A 22,570-nucleotide genomic window follows, 5' to 3' on the forward strand; every position below is an offset into this window, starting at 1 on the left:
GATCTCAGCACCAGCAACATACTGTGTTGTCCCAAAGGTAGTGCACTCAAAGATGTATCCAATGGTGCTGGTGGACAAGACAGTCAGAATGCAGGACAGGTGAGTCAGTGTTGACAGTGCAGCACCCATAAAGTAGATTGAACTGCTGCAACCATGGTGGTAAGCAAAGTTGCTGGTGCTGGCAGTGCCGATGAAGCTGAAGGCATTAAGGTCGGCGTCAGCTGATGTAACGAGAAAGTCCAGGGGAAAGAGACAAAAATATAGTTGAAGAATGCCTGCAGCATTGACAGCACCAATATCAGAGGTGAGTGCTAAGCTGCTAACGCTGGTGGTGCCAGACCCAACAGCACTGGGCTCAAAGATCTCTCTGGTAGGCAGCAGGCATTGGTCTTTGACTCTGGCACCAGCAGGGCCATCAATGATGCTGGGGAGTGTTGGTGCTGATGTGGGATGCATCGCCTTTAACAGAAGACTTATTTTAAGGCAGAAATCCCTTTGTTTCTTTGTTCTGGTTGGGAAGGAGGTACAAAGAAGCCATTTGTGCCTTACATTTGTTGCCTAAGCAGATAAGGCAACTTTTATGTCTATCACTAGCCGGGATCTTGGCCATGCGCATGGCACGTTATTTGAAATCAGGGATCTTTGCTCAGTTAATGATCTGGTATTTACTAACACTAAATATATACAATACAAGAATGCCTCTAAAAGGCTGGCTAACTGAATCTCAGGGGCGATGGGGAGCTCTGACTCCCACCATGAGTGGTAAGAAGGAACAGAGAGGGGTGGCTATCATGTCCTTTATACCCTCAGTTCAGGGAAGGAGAATAGTGGGGGACACGTGCATTGTCTGCTGGAATGGGTGGCAAAAGTCTTTCTCATGTACATTGGGCATGCACACACTTAGGGCTGGTCTTCACTACAGGGAGATGACACTGCTGCAATCAATGCAGCAGGGTCAATTTAGTGAGTCTAGTGAAGACCCACTAAATCGACCACAGAGTGCTCTCCAGTCAACCCCAGTACTCCAGCTCCCCAAGAAGATTAAGGTAAGTCAACAAGAGAGCGTCTCCCATGGACGCAGCGCAGTGAAGACACCAAGGTAAGTCAACCTAAACTACGTTGACTCCAGCTATGTTATTCACGTAGCTGGAGTAGCATAACTTAGATTGCTTTACCCCAGCAGTGAAGACAAGCCCTTACAGTGGAATGTATGTGCACCCAGTCACTCAGGAGAAATCATCCTCTTTCTCCTTGCTATCAGAAACCTGGAAAATGTGTATTTCTGGTCCTTCTCACTATCCTTAACAAGATCCAAAAAGATTCTTCAATATATACTGGTAATCTCCCGTGTAAAGTTTTAAGATCTTTGGAAACTGCCCTTCCCACTCAAGAAATTGGATTGTGCTTTGACATACCTTCAAAACATGCGCCTACAGGATGAGGAAAGATTAGGGAAAATAGCTTCTCCCTGAGAACTTAAACAAGATAAAGGTTGCTTGATAAAAATGTAATCCACTCTGTAAAACCTTCCCTCAAAGTCAGTTACTCTTGTTACAGCTGGCTTTTGGATCTGCTGCTTGTCAGCTCGCTCCACCTTTAATGAGGGCCTTAAGTTATTTTGCAGAAAACACAATTCAAGGTTTTCCATAAAATTGGGCACTTCCAACTTTTTGGCTGCATTTTTACCTATTTTAGAGCAGGGTCCCAGAAACTGCTAGTACCGGTAGCTTTGATTCTAATTCTGGAAACATGACTAATGTCTAAACCTAGTTGTGCTAATTTTTGGCTCTGACATCACAGGCAGATGGAGTTGTTCATTGATCAAACTAACACTTCTTTTCCCCTTCTCTGCCATAACAACCAGGCTCACTCCCCATCACATAGAGCTACGGACCCACCAGGGAGAAAACAAACACACACCCAGGAGCCTCCAACTATAGCGATGGAAGGGGGAAGAATACTCACAGAGACACCAACCTCCTTCTACAAACTTAGCACTTTTCCCCTAAGAAGTTGCCTAATTTTTTTCCATCTCCCTCACCTGTCAAATAGGGACCTAATTATGATCTGACTGGATCCGCGCTTGTAAGCAGAATGCTTAGTGGCAGCTTGCCCCAATTCACATAGGGCTGATTTGTGAAGCTCATGGTTTTCTGGAATCAGATTAACAATCAAAAGGAGATGCTGACAAAACTGGTATTTTACAGAATTCATCTAGATTTCCCTTATAAACCATTGTTATTTTCACACCTTAAATTCTTTGCTTTATGAGTACACATACACACACACACACACACACACCCCTTTAACAAACAGCTGAACATGCAGGAACCCAACATGTGAGGTGGTAATTTAGGTTCCAACACTGATTTAACAAAGGAATTGTAACAAATTTTAGATTGGGGAAGATATTTCCCGGTTGTGAATGAAAGATATGAAACTGGTCTGCCTGAAATCAGGACAGAACAAACAACAGACAGAGAAAAACCAATGAGCAATGAGTAGACCGTTCATTCATTTGACTGAAGCCTATTGTACTGTTGTGGCCAAAGCATAGTAGTGGAGGAAATGCAATCTTGCTTTTCATAATGAGTCAAGCTTTGGGTTCCTTGTTTCCAGCAGGTTTTACCATCTGCTCCTAGTCGCACCATTCCACTGGCCACCAGCTGCAAGGCAATGGGAAAGGCTTGGCACTCTGCTTCTTTCACCCTTTCCAACAAGGTCTCCTCGGTATCATCTGTGTTCACAGAGACAGGCTCCTGGAGAATTATTGTTCTTGTATTAGCTTCCTCCTAAGCGGGAGATATTTATAAATCTGTTGTTAGGAGAAGACGGTTGACAGCATCCAAAGTAGCAGAAAGGTCTATGTGGAGGATGTGGATGGTGTAGAGGCCTTGAGATTTGACCAAGAAGAGGTCACTAGGCACCTTAGTGAGAACATTTTCGGTAGCGTGAAGATGGCAGAAGGGAGACTGAAGCGATGGAGGAGAAGGATTCAATGCATCAGTTGCAGACCACACATTCGATGAGTGGGGATAAAAGGGAGAAATGGGGGGATCAAGTTGGAGGTGCAAAAAGATAGTTGATGGATAGTTTTTCAGGATAGAAAAGACTGGAACAAGCCTTTATTGTGAAGGGAAGAAGGGTGAGGGAGGGAATGAGAACAGGGCAATAGAAATAAGGCAATTGAAAGGGATGGATCACTTGGAAAGAGCAACAGTGGGATTATCCACATGCATAGGGTAAAGCATGCATTGGGTCTTTAATGGACTGGGGCCCATTTTTGCACATTCCTATTCATAAGCTAATCTTCCTACAGAAATTTAACTTAACTCTTCCTATTTTATTGGTAATAATTCCAGTATTTCCAGTCCAAGTTCATTACACTCATGTTATCTGGATAACATTTATGCATTTGTTATTGTGATACAATAATCATTTGCCTAGAGTTAGAATAATTCTTAGAGGCAAGAGAATACTTACAAGTACAAAATGTACTGTACAGCCAGTGACTTTGACACCTGCTTGTAGCACTGCTTATGGGCATTTCCCCCTTTGACTGAAGGTAATAGCGATGGACAAATGTTCAAAATTTTTCCTAAAAATCATTTAAAAAAAATTTAAGCTGAAGTTCTTTTAAAATAAAAATCACAGATAGTCAATTAATAAAATATTTGTCGGCAAGAGCTCATAGCACTAGGTGTCATTCAACAATCTGGAAGGCTCCAAACAGCAATCAGAACTTACTAAGGGTGCACGAGGGTTAAAATGCAAAACATAGATGGTGGGGCTAAGAAGGGCCAGATCTGAGGGAAAAGTTTAGGAAATATTACATTTCCAGGGACAAGGATAGCAAAATACAGCTGTTGCTGCAAGCCAAGCAAAATGATAAAGGCAAGATAGTCATTTGTCCTCTATGGCCACAGACAGGAGGAAGGGGTCATAAGGTTCCCTCTACCCCCTAAATTGCATACCCAGCTCACAACTCTGTGCGTAAGGGGAGCTGGGAAAGAGAGACCCCGCTCTCCAGGGTTGCTATTGAACCAGTGCAGAAACAGATGGGAAAGTGTGACAGATCACTCCCTGTGGGGACAGGGGGAGTTGGTTGTCTAAGTAAGGTCTGAATAAAAAGTGAGTAAACTCTCACTGAGGCCTCAGGAATTGGGCCATTGTTAACAGGACAGAGGGTTCCACGGCTAACGAGTGTGCATTCCCAGCCTCTGCTGGGCGGAGGCATCTGTGACTGGAAACTTGGCCTCTGTGGGTACATCTCCACTGCAGTAAGAACCCCATGGAACTAAGTCTCAGAGCCTCGATCAGTTGATTCAGGATTGTGGGCCTAAAAATAGCAGTGTAGCCTTTCAGGCTCAGGCTGGAGCCAAGGCTCCAAAAACCCCCGAGGAGGAGGGTCTCAGAGTCTGGCCTCCAGCCCAAGCCCAAACATCTACAATGCTATTTTTTGCCCCACAGTCTGTCAGATGACCTAGGCCAGCCATGGCTGTGCCACAAGACTTTTGTTGCAGTGTAGATATACCCTGTGGGTCAGATTCTAATAGCCTTATTCACTCTAGGCTCCATCATGGTTTTACCTCAAGCCCAGAGTAAGGGGCAGTGCACTGTTCTGCTGCTCATAGAGCAGCTCAGGGAGGGACTTGAGAATTCAGTCTCACTCCTAGTTCCTCTGCTATTCTTGGCAAGGAGTAAGTGCCCCAGGTCTATACCCAGCACAGCATGTTGATATTTTTCATGCCTCTTTTACAGCTATTGCTAACAATTGTTTATTCTGGTTTCTTACCATTCCACTTTCTGATAAAAGCACTGGATAAAATTCTCATAAATCCTGCGAGACAGATCAGTTCAACAGAGAATTCTTCAAGGACTCTGTCAATTGTGCAGTCAAATTCAGAGCGACTGCCATACAATTTATGGTCAACTACCTAAAATATTAAAACAACCAAATCCAAAACACTAAAAGTGACTCAGTGTGTAAGAATGAGGGTAACTACTTTGAGAACAAAGGAAAATCAAAATAGGCTCATGCCAAAATATACCAGTATTTTAAAATAAGTTATTATAGCCTTGCTAGTGCTCATGTGTACTATCAATCTGTGTTTGCAATTCACAGAATCATAGGAAGCAGAAATGGAAAAGATCTATAGCAGGGATTTGCAACCTTTGGCCCGCAGCCTGCCAGGGGGCTGCGGGAAGTGGGGCGGGCTGCCGCTTCCCGCAGCCCACATTGGCCTGGAGCGGCGAACTGCAGCCAGTGGGAGCTGCAATCAGCTGAACCTGTGGACACGGCAGATAAACAAACCGGCCCAGCCCACCAGGAGGCTTACCCTGGCAGGCCACATGCCAAAGGTTGCAGATCTCTGATCTATAGCATCATTGAAGTTCACCAGCCAGCCAGTGCAGCAGTGTTCCTTAAAAGGGTGTTTTCTAGTGATTTTTTCCATGTGAGACGATATGATTGACAAAGTTCTTACTCCTATCCTGAATCCAGATGCACATGAAGAATGCATATAAAGTGAATGGATTTACTTTAAAACAATATGATTTCACCAAAAGCAGCACCATAATTTTTACAGTCATTGACTTGTGCAACAGGGAGTTTATTTTAAAAGACACTGGACTGATGAAACATTGTGTGTAAGATGAGCAAAGTTTTTGTTCTTCCCTACTCCAGGCCAAAACCCTGATACCCAACGGAAGTGTTTCAATTCCATTCAAGAAAAAAGAAAAGGAGTACTTGTGGCACCTTAGAGACTAACAAATTTATTAGAGCATAAGCTTTCGTGAGCTACAGCTCACTTCATCGGATAATGCATCCGATGAAGTGAGCTGTAGCTCACAAAAGCTTATGCTCTAATAAATTTGTTAGTCTCTAAGGTGCCACAAGTACTCCTTTTCTTTTTGCGAATACAGACTAACACGGCTGCTACTCTGAAATTCCATTCAAGATGACTTTCAACAATATAGGTGATGGAGCAGTGTTCCTCTTCCCCATGAAAACCTTTTGAAGGCCCTTAACACACGTTTTCAGATATGAGCCTATATACTGCTGGAGAAAATTTAATGGGCCTCCAGTTTAACAGTTTGGGGGAGCTAGCTCAAACTGTCAGATGCATGGGAGAACCACTAAATGCTACTATGTCCTTCATTACTGTCTGACCACAGCCCTATGAACAGAGAATGGTTCAGGATCTTAAATATTATTATAAGAACATGTATTTGGCTCACTACGTTTTAAGACAGAAGTCTCTAGATGGTATCACTGTTCTCAATGTGTACTATTCTTTTTCTATTGTATGCCTATGCTATGCAATTGAATTCAGTGGGACTCCTTGGGCAGTGAGGTTTTACTTAATCTGAATAATAGTAACAGAATCAAAACCACTTTGCTATTGAAAGTATTTGGGGATGGTGTGAGAAATAGGAGGTCTTCTTATGCCAATATTCACCACATGCTCAAGAAGCGGATGGATAAATGCAGCACTGGAAGGGAAAGTGTGCACATGCGGTCCAAAAAAAAAAAAAAAGATATTTTATTGATTTCTTCTTCCTCTTTGCAGTTAAAGGTGTAAACTGCATGGGTCTCAGCAAAACAAGCATACATCTGAAGTCCCACTGATTTCAATGCACACACTTCAATCCTTTACTGAATTGGGGTCCTAATGCCCATTGACGATAATGGAAAGATTTCCACAGATTTCAATGAGCATTGGATCAGATCCTACATGATTTTGGATTTGATCTTAGTTATCTGATGTCATTGTTTTATACTTAGGTAACAACTTAACATAAAAAAGTTTTAATAAATGTGGGGCAAGAATTATTGAAAACTTGTGCCAGATTTGTAAAAACAGTAGCTGTTTCTCTGGTGATTGAAAGGAAATGGATGTCCTTACCCAGGTGGGAATCCCAGCCCGGGCTGCATTTCTCAATTCTTTCACATCTCCAGACTTGTTAGAGATGACAAGAGCTATCTGTGCACAGCTTGCTGGTTCTTTTGCATATGCGATAAGTGCTGCAAGGTTTGTACCTCAAATTAAAAGAGAAGAACAAGTAGTATTATAAACAGTAGGCTGAAGACGACTTTACTCACTTTGTGCATTAACTAATGTCCTCTGAGATGTGTCCCCCTAGGGGTGCTACACTTCTGGTGCGCATGCGCCTCTTGAGCCCTTGTTTAGATTGGATATTAGGAAAAACTTTTTCACTAAGAGGGTGGTGAAACACTGGAATGCGTTACCTAGGGAGGTGGTAGAATCTCCTTCCTTAGAGGTTTTTAAGGTCAGGCTTGACAAAGCCCTGGCTGGGATGATTTAACTGGGACTTGGTCCTGCTTTGAGCAGGGGGTTGGACTAGATGACCTTCTGGGGTCCCTTCCAACCCTGATATTCTATGATTCTATGATTCTATGATCAGAGATTTCCATTAGCAGTGGTCCATTTGGTCCACACACATGCCCTATGCCTCCTCGTGCCATGCACTGAGGCTATATGGGGTTGCATGGGCAAACCACCCTCAGTTCCTTCTGCACCCGAATGTCCCATATGGAACAGTCTGAAGCAGAGGAGGAAGAGGGCGGGTAGCGGTGCACCAATAGGGGGACACATCTCAAAGAGCCGCAGTTACTGCACAAAGTGAGTAACCTCTTCTTCAAGCAGTCTCCCTATGGGTTCTCCACTTCAGGTGACTTCCACGCAGTATCTCCAGTGGGAAAAGGGAGCTTTCACACGGAGTCTAGAACTGAAGATATTACTGTAGTACCAAGTGCCACACCAGCTCAGACGGCATGGATTAAAGCGTAATGTTTCGAAAAAAAACATACGTACCGAAGCCCATGTAGCGGCCCTACATATCTCAGATACTGGCATGTTCTAAAGTAACGCTTTGGATGTTGCTTATGATCTGGTCGAATCACTATGCTATCACAGCTATCACTAAGGCTGTGAGTTTGTCACGGAGGTCATGGATGCTGTGACTTTCCAGGACCTCCAGGACTTCTGCAGTGGCCGGTGCAGCTAGCCGGGGGCTGCCTGAGCAGCTCAGGCAGCCCCTGGACAATCCACATCGGCCATTGCTGGGGCAGTCTCGGGCCACCGCGCCCGTCTCCCCCAGCAGCAGCAGCAGCAGCAGCAGCAGCAAGAGTTTGGGTGTGGGAGGGGGCTCCGGGCTGGGGCACAGGAGAGGGTGAGGGCTCTGGGTACTGCTTACCTTGGGGGCTCCCCGGAAGCAGGGACATCGCTCAGCTCCTAGACGGAGTCGCAGCCAGGCAGCTCTGTGCACTGCCTCCATCTGCAGGCGCATCCCCTGCAGCTCCCACTGGCTGTGGTTCCCAGCCAATGGGAGCTGCGGGGCCAGCACTCAGGGCAGAGGCAGCACGCAGAGCCTCCAGGCCGCCCTCCCCTCTCCCCCCAAGATTTAGTCAGGGTTATATAGTACAAGTCATGGACAGGTCACGGGCCATGAATTTTTGTTTACTGCCCATGACCTGTCCATGACTTTTACTAAAAATACCCATGACTAAAACATAGCCTTAGCTATCACTCTTTGAGGGATGAAGGCCTGCACCATAACAAGCAATAATACATCCAGATGTTAATCTCAATAATCTAACCAGGGCTCGTGGACCCCTTGGATCTATCTGCAAAGGAGATGAAGAGCCTACTTGACTTTTGAGGTTGCTTGGTCCTATCTAAACAGAAAGCCAATGCCCTTCTAACATCTAGTGCATGAAAACAGGACTCCTGCAGAGAACTATGTGGCTTTGTAACAGATACTGGTAGATGAATGGATTGGTTAAGGTGGAATTCCAACAGAACCTTGGGTAAGAGTTTAGGATGTGGATGTAAAGACACTTTGTCCTTGAATACCATGGGGGCGGGGGGACACCTGCCATCAAAGCTCCAGTCTCCCCAATCTCACAGGCTGACCTGATGGCTACTACAAAGGCCTTCTTCACAGATAAATGGAACAGAGAACAGGTCACCTCAGGTTCAAATGGAGGTCTCAGAAAGGTAAATTAGTATCCAGTTGAGTTGCCAGGTCAAGGTGGGGTCTGAGGGCACTGATGCTTCTGTTGTCAAATTTACTGATAGGGCTGGGCAACAGAAAGGAACATGCACACAGACACCAAGTTGGTCTTTCCACCAATCTAGGGAATTCCTCACGTGTAGAAGAACCGTCACTTGTCTGTCCAAGGTGTGTCCAACTGGAGAATAAGTTATGAGCCAACTCTGAAGGCAGTGGAGATGTTCCCTCCTCGCGTGATCAGTCAGAAAGGTGCAAGCTGCCATATGCCCCAGAAACCAAAGACAAAGTTCCTTATTGTGGTTCAAGGGTTCCCCTGAATTGCCCACACCAGACCTGACACCTTTACAAATCTGTCTAAGGGAAGGTAGGCTGTAGCTGTCAATGAGTCCAATGACGCCCCTATAAACTATCTTCTGTACAGGAATTAATGTGGAATTTTTTTTAACATTCAGCTAATGACCCCATTCTGCTCCTGGAACAGAGCAAGGGCTGCCTGGGTGGAAGATAGCACTGCTTTGTAGGAGCAACCCTTGACTAACCAGTCATTGAAGTACAGGAAAACTAGAGTCACTTCATGTCGGAGGTAAGAAGCCAATACCTCCAAAACCTTTGAGTCAAGGAAAGACCAAAGGGAAGTACTTGGTATTGGAAGTGATCTTGGCCTATAGTTAAGCATAGGTATTTCCTGTGCGATGCGTGTATTGTGTGGAAATAGGCATCTTGTAGATCAAGGGTTGAAAACCAATCCCCTTTCTGCAGTGAAGAAATTATAGCTGCCAGAATCACCATCCTAAACTTTTGAGACTTTACAAACTTGTTTAGAAGTCTTAGATCCAAGATCATTTTCCACCCATCATCCTCCTTTGGCACAAGGAAATCCTTGGAGTAAAACCCTTTGCCCTTCTGGGGAGGGGGGGGACCGGCTTGCTCCATTGCTCATAATGAAAAAAAGAGAGTTCACTTCTTGTCTCAATAAAAGCTCATAATAGGGGTTCCTGAAGAGGGACAGAGAAGGGGAGTGGAAGAGAGGGAGCGATGTAAAAATCGATGGCATAGCCTAATGTTATGACCTCTACGACCCACTTGTCTATACTGATCAGCGGCCAAGCATCTTGGAAATTCAGAAAGGCCATCTCAAAAGCGGGGGGGGGGGGGGAGGGAAAGTGGGCAAACGGACACAGCTGTAAAACCAGAGGTGGACAATTCCAGCCCTCAAACAACCGGTCAACACTGCTGCTTTGAAGATGACTAGGGGGCTGTGGAGGGTGGGTAGGCGGCCCTCTTTCTCTGAAATGTATGTGTCTTTTCCTGAGGGGGACAGGGTACGGTGAATCTATGCAATCTGGAGACCTGAGCAGGATGTGATCTCTGGGCAGCCTGTGACCTACTAAACCTTCTCTTATTTGTAGGTGTATAGTAGCCTTAGAGTTCTTCAGTGTGTGTAAGAACTCATCATGGTCTCAGAGAAAAGCTTATGGCTGTCGAAGGGGAGATCCTCAACAATGTTCTGTACTTCTCTTGGAAACCTCAAGATTTGGAGCCATGATGCCATGTCCATCACTACCACTGTGGAGATGGACTTGGCAGCCATGTCTGCAGCATCCAAGGATGCTTGAAGACCAGTAATTGGCACCTTCAAATGGTGGACTGGAAATGCTCCCTACGTTCTTGTGGGAGATAGTCAATACAGGCTGTAAATCTATGGTAGTTTGTAAAATTATATTTGGCCATGACCACCTGATAGTTCGCAATCATGAACTACAGTATTACTGATGAATAGGACTTCCATCCAAAGAGATCCAGTCATATTTGTCATATGGGGGTAGAATTGGAGAAGTGTTGCCTACCCCGCATCCACGTTCATTTACCGCACCCGCCACCAAAGAGCTAGGAGGAGTGGGGAGAACAAAAAAAAAACCACCAGAATCCCGGGGAGTGTGTGTGGGTGGGGAAGAGACAGACTACTTCTTATCCACCCACTCACACATTAGCAGAATGGTGGCAGGTGTTTGACACAGTCTTAGCTGGACCCTCATTAATGGGTAATGCCACTCTGGAGGATGTTGCTGATTGCAGGATATCCAACTGTTTGTGCTGAGAGTCCTTGACCTCTGAGTGGAATCTGAAGAGTGTCAGCTATCCTCTTTATGAGGTCTTGAAATTACTGAAACTTGTCAGCCATGGAAGTGGCAGAGGCATAACCTCCTCATCTGAAGATTGTGACGTTATTGACATGAACTGAGACCATATAGATCATCGTTGCAACCAAAGTCCTTAGTGGCACCAAATCTTTTATAAGAGGGGGTCAAATAAGGTGTCTAAGACAAGGTTATGGTTTGCTGGTTATGATTATGCTATCTGTATGCATGTATCATTTTTGTATTTAAAGATATAAGTATTGGCTCTATCCTGTCTGTATTTCAAAATTGTGCTATGCTTCTGGGCGACACCCCAGACAAGTTGGTGTCAGCTCTGCCTAGCCTGCTTGATGTCCCATTAAGGACCATCAGCTATACAACTGACCCACTGGGAGAAGGCAGATACACCCTGTGACTCAGCAAGGCATGCAGGGACATGCCTATGGACAGAACTCTGAGGTTTTTCCATGCCATGTGATGGACAGCTTGTCTTGGGGACAAAGAAAGCAGAGACCACATGGCAAGAGACTATAAAAAGCTGCTGCAGCTCCTCCATCTTGTCTTCAATCCTGCTTCTTACCTCTGGAGGGACTTTGCTACACTGAAGCTCTAAACAAAGGACTGATGACCCATCCCAGCTGTTGATGTACTCCAGAGACTTGATTTGAACCTGCAGTTTATTCCATCACTGCTACAAGCCTGACCAAGAACTTTGCCATTACTGTATATAATTGATTCCATTTAACCAAATTCTAGCTCTCATCTATATCTTTTTTCCTCTTATGAATAAACCTTTAGAGTCTAAAGGATTGGCAACAGCATGATTTGTGGGTAAGATCTAATTTGTATATTGACCTGGGTCTGGGGCTTGGTCCTTTGGGATCAAGAGAATCTTTTTTCTTTTACTGGGGTATTGGTTTTCATAACCATTTGTCCCCATAACGAGTGGCACTGGTGGTGATACTGGGAAACTGCAGTGTCTAAGGGAATTGCTTGTGTGACTTGTGGTTAGCCAGTGGGGTAAAACCAAAGTCCTCTCTGTCTGGCCTGTTTGGTTTGCCTTAGAGGTGGAAAAACCCCGGCCTTGGGCTATAACTGTCCTGGTTTAAACAATTTGTCCTGCATTGGCAATCTCAGTTGGGTCCCGCCAGAACCAGCATCATTGAAATAGGTGTTTCAGGAATGGCCTCCCCCCTCGCCCTCTGCTCCTTCAATGTCTCCTCCTCGCAGTTGCGGGCTAGTAGGGGAGGAGAGGAATGTACAGTTGTGGCCTCTTATGAGGTGGTACTGGTGTTCCAGTGAGTTGCCACCAATATGCAGCCCAGGGGTCCCATATGGGAGTGGGGTGGCATGCAGGGTTGGTTCCACCACCCTTTAAGACAAGTGCAAACATCCTTGTGGCTGTCAAAGAATGGGTTCCTGAAAGGATATGTTGGAGAACCCTGAACAGAAATAAAAGAGATGAACCAGAAGTCTCCTTCATCCTCAATATCATCCAATGGAAGAGCACCCGCAGAAAAGGGTGGAGAGTCCTGCGGTACTGTAGGATGGTGGTCTGGAGATCAGGGTCTTGGTATACAGAGATTCTCAGTACCTATAAGGAGTTCATCCATTACAAGCAAGTAGAAGATCAGTGCTGATGCAGTAGCTGAAGACATGGTAGCCAAAGCCAAGGGTGCTATTGATGGTGATTATACTGACGTATGCACAGATGTCTGGTGTAGTTGCTTGTTCAGTACTGAGGTGCCAAATGGGTAGGTACCAACAGCCAGACAGTGCCAATCTGAAGCGCTTACACTTGCCCTCCTTGTCCTTAGTGGTGGGTACAGAGACCCTGTCGGAGCAGTATCTCTTCTTTAAGCTCCAAGTCCTTCCGGCCCAGCCAGAACTGGAGGAGAGGTCCTTCAACTCAATGGTGCCGAGTCAAGAGGTTGAGGCTTCTGAGACTGTAGATCTTGATGGGGACCTGGGCTTTTTTGAAGCTGGGTTCTTAAGATGAGCCTCCATGCCCTCTTTTTAGAAGCCTTCCCTGAAGCCTCCAATGTCTTCCTCTTATTAAGGGAAGGCTGTGCTGTAGTTGAAGGGACACTGGATCTGTCCGGAGACAGATGTACAGGGGAGGGGGTGTCTCCTGAGTTGACTCAGAAGCTGGCCAAAGGGAGTGTTCCATCCTCAACAGTCTCAGTTCATTCTCCCTGCTCTTCCTTGCCCTGGCCTTGAGGGCCAGGCAGAAGTTGAATTTCTGGGAGAGGTGGGACTCCCCCAAGCAATGGATACACTTTGAGTATACACAGGTATAGCCTCTTAGCTGGAGAGACAATATTTGAAGCATGGCGAGCCAGGTATGCCCTGCCAGGAAAAATAAGTCTCTCTGAGGGGGGAGAGAGAAGCAAAACACACCTCTCACCACTTATCTCTACCCAACTAACGATAACAATTAACAACAACTAACTGGTAGTAACAAAACTATAGAAGAGTACAAGACAGCTGAAGCACGCTCAAGGCTGACATGCTAAGGATCTCTCTCAGGTCAGGGTGGTTGAGAAGTACCCGAGCGCATCCCAAAATAGCCTCGGTGTCTAGCATGAGGAGGCATAGGGTGCATGCACGGGCTAAACGCACACTGCCCACACTTAATCTCTGATCAAAGGCTTGAGAGGCACAGGCACCCATAGGGACACAACTCAAAGAAGAATATCTGTTACAAAGAGATAGGAACTATGAACACAAATCCTAACAACTTAATACAACAAATTGTGTCTTTGGGGTCCACAAAAACTATGTTCAACATTTCCATGGGCTGCCATTATTAAGCCCATAACATTTGTGTAGGCACATCCATTTCCACACAGAACAAGCCACATTCATACATGCTGACAATGCCTGGTTCAGGTAAGTGTCCTATTTGCATGCATCAGTTCCTTTTTGTGCATGTAAATGTCCGCTTATACATAGTCGTTTGCACATGCAAGTTTTACAGGTGCAGTAAACGATGCCTACTAAAAAATATGGCCACTTATCTATATTAACTATATATTTTAATGCACAAGCATGGTCTTGGCTCCATATACATCACTACTTCATACACACATTACTGGAGTTCCCAGAAGCCCCTAAAAGATCAAGGCCTTGTGGCGTAGTAAGTACTGTACAGCATCTAAAGCATTATTTCTGTCTGAAAGGATTATACTTTTCACTTCAGACACATGAACATGAAACAATCCAATAAACCTTTATATTAAAAAGAGGTAAACTCTGTGTAAACTAACCACGGTCAAAGGCCTGCTGTATCTCATGCACATATTATTTATAGAAACAGTTTTTAAGAATTGTTTGTTTACAGTCAGGCCTTAAGGGATAAACACACCCCTTCCACACAGCAACTCAAGGAACCACATGTGGCTCAGAGAGTTTAATGGTGGGGCAGAGAGGAAGGAATCCACTGCGCCCTAGGTCTCTCTCTGGCTGCGCGTGTCCCACCGTCCCCTTGTGCCTTGGAAGCAGTGTTGCAGGGGACTTTGCCTCTTGCACCCCCTGCCACCCATAGTGGCTAGTTCCTTAGCCTCTCTCTGCCCCCATCTTCTCTCAACTCCCCCTCTGGGTGTTGTACGACTTGGCCCTTCAGTCAAGTCACATAAGAGTCTAAACTCTTTCGAGGGTAGCACAAACTAATCCAAATGAGTCTTCAAAAAAATTGACCTTCTGCCCCTATCGGGCTTTACTGTCGTTCCCTTTCTGGCCCTACCACAGGGCTTCTCCTGCAGAAGCTTAACTTGCTCCTGTAGCATTCTTCCTCCATTGTATCCAACCTATTTGAAGCCCTGGGATAGGGGTGAGGTTTTTTTATTTGTTTTTCTTGCCAGAGAGGCCTGTCTCCTCAGCAGTCTCTCCCCAACTAACCTCCCTCAGTCTACTTACAAGGCTCCTCCTCCTCTGGCCAGGAGGCAATTAGTTACCCACAAGTTCAGAGCAGGACTAATTGGGTACTTTCCCTTGCCTCACAGGTAATGAGGGTTAAGTCCCACCACAGACTGCTTTCAGGACCCCATACCTGCAACAGCCCCATATACTACTGCATGCCCCTCTATGTATCCACTCTTGCTCCATTCCCCTGTACCAGGATTCAGCAAAACATGCCACTGAGCTAGGCTCCGGTATGCAATGGGTGCAGACTCCCCCAAATCTTGCCCCTTTCTACACAACAAAACTATAATGATTCAGCTATGTCTGACCCTGACAGACATGGACAAGAGCAGGATTTGCCCTAAATGCTCTACCCTTTGCATTTCTCAATGCACTTCCTTTGGAGTTTCAGCTCCTCAGTTATGTAATGGCTAAGGGATTCCTTTACTATAGAGGGAATGTAGAGTTAAATGATTGTTCTTGTTATTTCACTAACTGGAGACAGTGCGTTATTTGTTCCCTGCTACCTCAAAATAGAAAGAAAACCAAAACCAATTTCAGTATTCTAAAAACCCAGGGTAAACAATACTTGTTGATAAAGTTTTTGCAACAACTTGAAACCAGCTTTCCTTTTGGGGGCTCCAAAGTTGGCATAGGTATTGTAACAATCTCTGAACAGCAAGTGATGAGAAGAGCTCAGACAGATTAATGGGCAAAGCCTTTCCCCTCTTCCAGAGGCATAGAGAGCCCCTCTTGCAACCTAGTGAAAGCTCACTACAAAGTACACAGAGTCCAGCTGCAGATGTGCACAGGCAAAGAGTAGGGGGGCAGGAGCACTAAAGTTACATAGATTACTCCAGCAATTATGCTCTCTTATTTAAGGGAAGGATTCACCCCCTTCTCCCATGCCTAGCAAAGTTACTGAGTGAGGGCACCAGGGATAACATCTGGTCCTAAATAAACAACAGTTAGGAGTGTTCCATGTTGGCTGTTATTGAACAATGCCTTGTTTTTTAAATATTTTTGGCAATCTGTTTTGAACCCGTTTTCAAAGAGCTTTGAGTCCTTTTCAGTCTATCCTATATTTCACCCCTCTGTAATGCTACACATTCTGGAATTTCCATTACATGGAGAAATCTTGCCAACCACGTTATCCCCTTTCACTACTTTTATATAACTTTTAATATTTTTCCATTTTTATATGTGAAGTTTGTGCTAAGGATGAGTGCCAGTTAGACAGCCTTCAAGACCAAAGTCCTGTTTATCCATACAACAGGAATACCACAGCCATAGCCAGTACAAGCTAACCCCCATTACTGAAGCAGCGTTTCAGACATGACCTGCCTGGAGGGAGCCCCTCTGGGGTGCAAGCACAGTTCAGCCTCTGTGTGTATTCAATCCCTGGCCTCTTTTGAGGGCTTGTCTAGACTTGAAATGCTATAGTAGCACAGCTGTGCTGCTGTAGTGCTTCAGTGTAGACACTACAGCCACAGGAGGGGTTCTCCCATCACTATAGTTAATTCACCTCCCCAAGAGGCAGTTGCTATATTGATGGAAGAGTTCTTCCACTGACCTAGTATTTCTACACTAGGGGTTAGATTGGCTTAAATTACGTCACTCAAGGGCATGGATTTTTTTCACCTCTGAGTGACATAGCTGGGTCATTCTACTTTTCAAGTGGAGACCAGCCCTGAGAGTGACAGTAGGGGGACCAGCTAGTGCCAGGTGTGGTGGTGGTGGTTTCTGTCCACTGAGAATCAGACAGAGCACCACATCAGTTCACCAAACAGCCATTAGATAATAATTTGTGGTCACTACTGACATGGGTTTTATTTGATTTGGCAAGGTAGCAACAATGCGTTACCAGCACCTGAGCGATCTAATCCTCTCGTATGTTTCATCAAAGTGTTTGGATGCATGAAAATACTATCTCCTTTAACAAGCACTCGAATGGCAAAAGACTAAAGAATTTGTTGATTAGCAGTGTGCAACAAGGTCAATTGCCTCCCACATGCCGCCTTCTGGTCAAGGGTGGCTTTGTGGTCCCCTGCCTCAGTTTCCCCTCCGATACTCAATAACTCAAAAAAAAAAAAAAAAGAGACTTTCACAAGTCCAATAACAGCCCATCCTGGGATCTGGTTTTAACACAAAAGTTCCAAACAAACACAAAAAAAGTCTTCCACTGAGTTTTAAACTGGGCACAGCCCCTCCTCCCTGAGGTACTGTCTCGTCCTTTGTTCTTGGAGACAATGGAGAAGACAAGGCCTGGCCTGCCTTTTTGGCCTTCTCCCAAAACGGAAAACAAATCTTCCAGCTGGGTCTTTCTACCCAGCCCCAAGTTCCTTCCTCAGGGACCACTGCAGGAAACTTCTCTTCTTGTAGCTTCACTCTGCAGTCCCCCATTGGCTGTCTACAGGTCTCTGTTTTTCGACCCTCCCAGAGAGCTGCTTTAGTCTCATGACTGGCTGTCATATGACTAATTCATTCTCTCAATCTGGGAAGGCAAGTCAACTGTGTCACAGGTGGGCTAAGACTTATCTCCTGATAGAAGGGCCACCCACCCTGTGACACATGAGAAATGTTTTTCATTGGCTAGTACAGAACATCTTTTTGATCTTTGGTCAAATTCAGTCCTCGTTTAAGAAAGTACAACTGCAGTAAAGTAAATGGAGATGCAAATACTTACAGTGGGGCTGAATTTGGCCTTTCATGTGTTAGGATGTCATCGTGGGCGATGAAAAATGAAAACTCGCCTGTTCCAGAGATGAGAACAGCTACTTTCACTTTGGTCTTTTTGGGCTCGACATGCAGGTGACTGTCCACATCAGCAGCATTCTGCAGAAACTGGGATCTATTTAACTGCAAGGCTTTAAGGAGATTCTTGACTTTGACATGAGAAGATCCTTCAAAGTAAAATATCAAAATACCTTTCCATTTAGAATCAACTAAGCAAACCTATCAATGATAATTTATGCTAACATCAAAATTTACACAATATTTGAAATATAGAAGTGAATAACTTAACTAATCTCATTGAGTTCATGTGGAAAATTACTCACATGTAACAGTTTGCAAGACTGGGACCTAAAATTGTAAAGATGTATTAACAGATCTCTTCCATCCCATATCAAACCTTTATCTTACCCTCCCTCCCTCCCAACCTCGTACTGCCCTACAGGGGATGCTAAAAGTGATCTCAACTGAACCAAAACTTCCTCATGTCTCCCTTACTAAAGCTGCAGCTTGCAGCTCATAAAGGGCCTGGTGAAAGTCTCACTGCATGCACACCCAAGTGGATGGAATTACTTAATGGAGATTCACCTAACTGGGGATGATCTAACTACCAGTAGGCAGACACACAAGCATGTAACAGTAGCTTTCTTCTACCCACAAAACTTTGCACAAAATAACTACTGCTATCGTCATATGGAAGTTTTGTTGACAAAATGTTGGTAAAATATGACCCAAAGAAATAATTATTTTATTGCAGCCATAACATTAGGAGTGCCTATATGCCTGTAGACTCTAGGGAGATTTGCCTAAGTTTCAAGCAATTTTACAGGTATCTGTCCACTGTCTTAGTAAGGTCCATCTCTAGTAACAAATTACTTCTCACTTGATCTATACCGAAGAATGAAGGACCCAGTTCTAAAGGGTGCTGAGTGGAGGAGAAGTGCACGTGAAAGCATGTCATCTCCTAATAAGTGCTCAAAACTTCACAGGATTAGATCCTTAATGATCTACTTTGTGTCGGTATACAGCTTAAATAGAGTCTCTCTAAGGGCCTGGTCCAAACCCCATTTAAATCAATTAATGGCTTTTCATTATTTCAGTGGACTTTGGATCAGGCCCTAATGAATGGAATTCCATTTTTCTTATTTCAAGTTAAGAGGTCCAGTAACCTGTGTGGCTTGGGACTACATTTCCAATCAGCCAGGCTTCCTCATGCCTCTGTACATCCTTCAGAACTTGCTGAGCCAGCTCCTTGTCTGCCATCTAGACAGCACCAATCCCGCAATTAAACATTCGGGCCATCGCCTCTTCTGAGAGGTTCCCCTCTGTTTGGAGCCAGGAGAAGATTTCAGGTATCCGCCAACTATAAGTATCTGAAAATGATTGAAATGTTTATAGATCGGCAAAAGTGTTGGATATAAACCATTGTATAATCGATAATATCTTCTACATTTTAAAAACATCAGGCAGCTATCTTCCTGTGCAACACACATTAAAGCTTACGGGAACTGCATTGCACAGCCTATTGAAAACATACTGCTGTAGATGAACAGTGATAGAGCAAAGTGACATTTGTCCCAGATCAGTCAGAAACGTCAAGCCCCAGGCCATTTACATCCACCATGGAAAGTGCAGGGGTTGCCTTGTGCTATGAAGGTGGCTCAAAGTGACAGAATTCAGAGAGTAGAAGAGTTTGCTACTGACCAGTGGTTCCCAAACTTTTTAATAAGCGACCCACCACTGCACTTTTTTTTTTCTTTGTGACACACCATTACATTTATGCAACCTCCACCCTGGTACCACAATCCTAATACTGGCCCTGTCTGGACAGGAAGTGGGGAAAAGGGGGTTAGAGGACGAGCCCATCCCACACTGACATGGTGCCTCCTGTTTCACAGGGCTAGGCCGGAGAGGGATGCAGCATCACTCGGGTTTGGGGAGAGACAACCAGGACAAACCAGAGTGGTGCTGTGACCCTGTGCTGGGTCTCAATGCTAGGGGTGGCGAGCTGGGCCCAGCCCCGCAGGACAGGAGCCACCGCTGCAGTGAGAGCATGGGGCAGGGCCATTTTCCAACCTCCCAGATCTCCCCTCTACATCAAGCTGGAACAAGTGTATATTTACCTAGGGCCTCATGACTCATCTAAACCTTCTATCAGGACCTACCATTTGGGAAACACTGCCATACACTTTATGATAGGTAATTGTGTGCACTGAAGGGTGAATTGGTGCACTGCCATTGAGCCAGCAGTCAGCATACTTTGTAAAGTTTATCAGCACCCAACTGATTTTCCCCAGGTTCACCAGGAGCAGTGTAATGGTGGTAATAACCTGCTGTGCCCTTCATGTTCCTATTTGAGCACTTAATAACCTTCAAAACTTGATTGTAAAGTTCAGAAGCTTGGTCCCATGCACCATATTGCAAACAGAGAGAAACCCAACAGACCTAATTTTAATTATCTCCAACTGTTCACTCTCAAGCTGAGATCTGGCAAAAGTTTTAAATAGAATATTCTAACTGTGATGAACACCATTTTTTAGTGTCTTAATTTACAAACTTGTCTAATTAGCTCCAGCTTTGCTAGACTGTTTCTCTATTGACAAGCCTCCCTTGCAAATTTATCTCTACAGGAAGAGAACTAGAGACTTTTCTTTTTTTAATGAAAGTTTGTCTCCTGTAGTCAATTGGTGGCCTATTTTAAAGCTGACAGAGCCAACACGCCATTCTGACATAACTATATAAAATTTGAATTTTATCATCATCTAATCTTAGATCCTGGGCACAACTAAATGAAAACAGTAAATTCAGTTTTCATTTCTTTCCTTTCTATTTTCATTCTACTGAAGGAAAGAGAATGTTAGAAGACTTTGTGGACTCTGCTGAACACCTATATTTTTAATATCTTGTAATTTATAAACACTTTGTCCAATTTACTTAAAAATTGAGAGAAATTTTTCTCTCAGCTACAGACCTGTGCTAATTTTGTGTCCGACAATCAGTTCTGTGGACTTTTGGCTGGTGGCCAAGATCAGATTTGTAATGGAAACCGAGAAGCTACTGCCTTACAGAACACTGTATTAGATATATATAGACAGTAGCCCAAAGTGTACAATTTCACTCCCTTACCAAGCTTTTAACGTTCAATCTGAGTACGCAGTTTGAGAAGCAGAAGCTATCTTAATGAATTTTTAGCCCCTCCTAGAAACAAATGCTCCTTAACAGCTACAGATTTTGCTGAAATTTGTTAAAACTATAAACACAAACATTTTAAGCAAGATGCTTATAGACAGTGCCCCTGCTTTTTGTGCCCATTAAGCCACCCAGAGGTCCAAGTACCTATAAATCAGGAACTTCACCTCTAAGAATATGTCTACATTGCAAAAGAACACCCACAGCAGCAAGTCTTAGAGCCTGGGTCCACAGACTCAAGCTCACACTATGGCACTAAAAATAACACTGTAGATGTTCCTGCTTGGGCAGCAGTCTGGGCTCCAATACCCAGCAGGGTGGGCAGGTCTCAGAGTCCAGGCTTCAGCCCAAATAGGAATGTCTACACTGCTACTTTTAGCACCATAGCATGAGGCCAAGTCTGTAGCCTCAGGTTCCGAGATTCGCTCTGAGATTCACAGCTAGGATTCCCATTCCCGCCCCCGCCCCCTCTACATGTGGAATATACACATACCCTAAGTCTCCTTAAGACTAGGCTTTTTAAAAAAAAAAAAAAAAAAAAAAAAAAAAATCAGGTCTATATTCGATGTCATTTACCTATAACAGAAAAGGGTTTTTTTTTAACACTTACCCAAAATTACACTAAATGATTCAGGTAGGATTCTGGGGATGCTTTCCAGTAACCCCCGCACCAGTGATAGGGGCAAAGGCCTTCACGTCCCCTGAACGAAGGATGGGCAAGAGAGCCTTGCTGTAGATTTTAGTCGGAGTTAGCAATAGTTCTCCTGTGAGCATAAAAGTTTACAAAATCATTAGAGATAAAAATCAGTGCAGCAGCACTTTTATCAGGCAATAAAAGAAGTTATGCTTTTAATCAGCATTCCTCTTGCTATCTCTGGGACAAAGAACCTACCAAGAGTAGCATGCGAAGACTGCAAGAAGTGTCACCATACCGTGGGGAAATGGATGAAAGATCTCAGAACCAAGGAACTGGACCATGGGCCTAAAACTGGGCCGGTGGCAACCATAACTAGGAAATTCAATCTTGAGATCTAAAAACGCTGCCAATGTCTATTTAAGAAAATAACTGAACTGGTTTCGCTTCCAGGAAGTTTCACCTTTAAAAAGCAGATATTATTATACTTAATGGCTGGTCACCACATCCACCAGGTACTGGAGATGAGTAATGCAGGGAAGACATTAAGAGAATCTTCCTTACAAGGCTAAAGCCATGGCTATGAATCCCAGAAGAAGCTAGTCCAATGACGACATCCCCCTCAGCAACTATCTCCGGCTGCAGGAACATTTGGCTTCGTTCCACTGCACCAACTGCAAAGCCAGCAAGATCGTACTCTCCAGGCGAATACATGCCAGGCAATTCAGCAGTCTCTCCTCCTAGGGGAAGGTAGAAAGAAGGCAGCACTAACTGTAAACACATCCGCATTTCATTTCTAATGTGGAATCAATGACAGTTTTCAAATTGGGGACGTATTCAGTGTTGCTACAGAGACAGGCACAGCTTAAACTGCACGTTTCAAAACTAATCCAGAAAAGTGTTTCTTACTTCAAAGGACCACCGAAAAGCTAGT

General features: G+C 44.5%; 1 long non-coding RNA gene and 1 pseudogene across 1 annotated transcript; one reads left to right on the forward strand and one right to left on the reverse strand.

The window, feature by feature from the left end:
* Positions 1 to 446: 446 nt before the first annotated feature.
* The window catches only part of LOC119851732, a 47,774-nt pseudogene continuing 25,650 nt past the window's right edge, over positions 447 to 22,570 (reverse strand).
* LOC122458772 lies at positions 8,542 to 11,363 on the forward strand. Its single transcript, XR_006279013.1, has 4 exons — positions 8,542 to 8,833; positions 9,208 to 9,403; positions 9,492 to 9,622; positions 10,449 to 11,363. It is a non-coding gene; the product is annotated as an uncharacterized LOC122458772 (long non-coding RNA).

Source organism: Dermochelys coriacea, chromosome 1, assembly GCF_009764565.3.
Source record: "Dermochelys coriacea isolate rDerCor1 chromosome 1, rDerCor1.pri.v4, whole genome shotgun sequence".
Taxonomy (NCBI): domain Eukaryota; kingdom Metazoa; phylum Chordata; order Testudines; family Dermochelyidae; genus Dermochelys; species Dermochelys coriacea.